General features: G+C 43.3%; 1 pseudogene; it reads right to left on the bottom strand.

Annotated features, from left to right (window-relative positions):
* Window positions 1-365: 365 nt before the first annotated feature.
* Window positions 366-1,309, bottom strand: LOC104999924 (annotated as a pseudogene).
* Between the last annotated feature and the right edge of the window lie 1,063 nt (window positions 1,310-2,372).

Here is a 2,372-nt window from a genome sequence, read left to right as displayed (position 1 = left end):
TGTTTCACTATTAAGTATGTAATATTTTGCCTATTTTATAGATATCAAACTGAACTCAGTTAAGTTGCTTGATAAATGACAGGTAGTAAAACACAAGATAGAAGGATTTTTTGGGGAGTGTGCATTTCAGCAAACTGGGAGATCTTAGTTCCCTGATCAGGGATCAAACCCATTCCCCTTGAAGTGGAAGCATGGAGTCCTAACCACTGGACTGCTAGGGAATTCCCAGGATAGTAGGATTTAAAATACGTGACTTGAAAACTTTACTAGAATTAAATTTTGAAAGAAACAGAAATTCTGGCATACCCAATATTTCATTCCCTTTGACTCATTCTAGAAGCCCACACCAAAAGTTGATGACAGAATCATGAAAAAGAAAACGTTCTGGAGATGAATTTCCTCAAGGCTACCTTTATGTCTCTGTTCCTTAGGTTGTAGATGAAGGGGTTCATCATTGGAATAATCACAGTGTACATCATACTTCCCTCTTCCTGGGGGAGAGAGAGTAGCTGCAGAACTACGGTAGATCCCAACACAGGTCTCATAATTTAAGAAAATGACAGAGAGGTGAGATCCACAGGTGGAAAAAGCTTTATACCTCCCACCAATGGATGGGATTCCCTGGATGAAGGAGACAATCTGCATGTAAGAGGAAATTACACCTGAGAGAGGACCAACATGTAACAGCTTAGTCACCAGATACACCAGGATGTCCTTGATAAGAGTATCAGAACAGGCAAGTTTGAGGATCTGAGCAAGTTCATAGAAGTGGGAGATTTTCAAGTCTGTGCAGAAGGACAACTGCAACACCATCAGACTGTGGATCAGGGCATTCAGAATGCTAACGAACAAAGAGAGAAGCAGCCGCAGACCACAGAGACAGGGGTTCATGATGATCACATAATACAGTGGGTGGCAGATGGCCATGATGGTCAGGAGTAAATTGTCTGTACAAATGAAAACCATGAAAAAATACATCTGAGTGAGGCAGCCTGCATAGGTGATGGCTTTGTTCTCTGTCTGGATGCTCAACAGCATCTTGGGGACTATAGTGGAGATGAAAGAGATGTCAGCAAAGGACGTGGGAGAGGAAGAAGTACATGGGAGTGTGGAAGTGGAGGTCAGAGCTGACGGCCAGGATGATGAGCAGATTCCTGAGCATGGTGACCAGGTACATGGACAGGAAGAGCCCACACAGGAGGGGCTGCAGGTCTGCATTATCAGAGAGGCCCAGGAGGAGGAATTCTGAGACGTCTGTCTGGTTTTCTGATTCTATGTTGTTGATAAGTGTACTGGAAAATATAGACATGAGTTACTATGAAGTGGATACACAGACATCATTTGTTTGAGATAAATTTTCTTCTATGCCTTAAATTCTAAAAATATTTAGGGACTTCCCTGGTGGTCCAGGAATTAAAACTCCATGCTTCCACTGCAAGGGGCACAGGTTCGACCCCTGGTCGGGGAACTAGGAACCTGCATGCCGGGTGAGGCAGCCAAAAAAAATTTTTTTAATGTAAATAATTCTTCACTTCAAGTTCCTCTACTCATTTCCTCCTTCTCCAAGTAATTTTTGAATAACTTCTAAATACTGTACATTTTTTTCCAATACTACAATTAAAAAATGAAAACAAGTGCTATTGTTTTTTTCTAGGAACCATCATGGGCTTCTCAGGTGGTGCTAGTGGTAAAGAACCCGCTTGCCAATGCAGGAAATGTCAGAGATGTGGGTTTGATCCCTGGGTCGGGAAGATCCCCTGGAGGAGGGCATGGCAACCTACTCCAGTATTCTTGCCTAGTGAATCTCATAGACTAAGGAGCCTGGCAAGCTACAGTCCATAGGGACACAAAGAGTCGGACACGACTGAAGCAACTTAGCACACGTGCATGCATCATGCCTCCAGCACTTTATTTTCTTAGTATTAATTTATTTATTTTATTTATTTGGCTGCACCTGGTCTTAGTTGCAGCACTTGGGATCTTTAGCTGTGACATGCAAACTCTTAGTTGAAGTATGTGGGATCTAGTTGCCAGACTAGGAATCGAACCTGGGCCCCCTGCATTGGGAGCACAGAGTTTTAGTCACTGCACCACCAGGGAAATCCCAAGGCATTTTAAAATCTATGATTAAATTCCAGTCAGTTCTTTATACACATCAAGCCTGGTTAAGAAGTGAAAATGAAAGTGGCTCAGTCATGTCTGACTCTTTGAGACCCCATGGACTATACAGTCCATGGAATTCTCCAGGCCAGAATACTGGAGTGGGTAGCCTAACCCTTCTCCAGAGGATCTTCTTGACCCAGAATTGAACCAGGGTCTCCCCCAGTTCTGCATAGCAGGCAGATTCTTTACCAGCTGAGCTAACAGGGAAG

Source organism: Bison bison, unplaced genomic scaffold (assembly GCF_000754665.1).
Source record: "Bison bison bison isolate TAMUID 2011002044 unplaced genomic scaffold, Bison_UMD1.0 scf7180017864365, whole genome shotgun sequence".
Lineage (NCBI taxonomy): Eukaryota > Metazoa > Chordata > Mammalia > Artiodactyla > Bovidae > Bison > Bison bison.
This window is presented reverse-complemented; position numbering and strand designations above follow the sequence as displayed.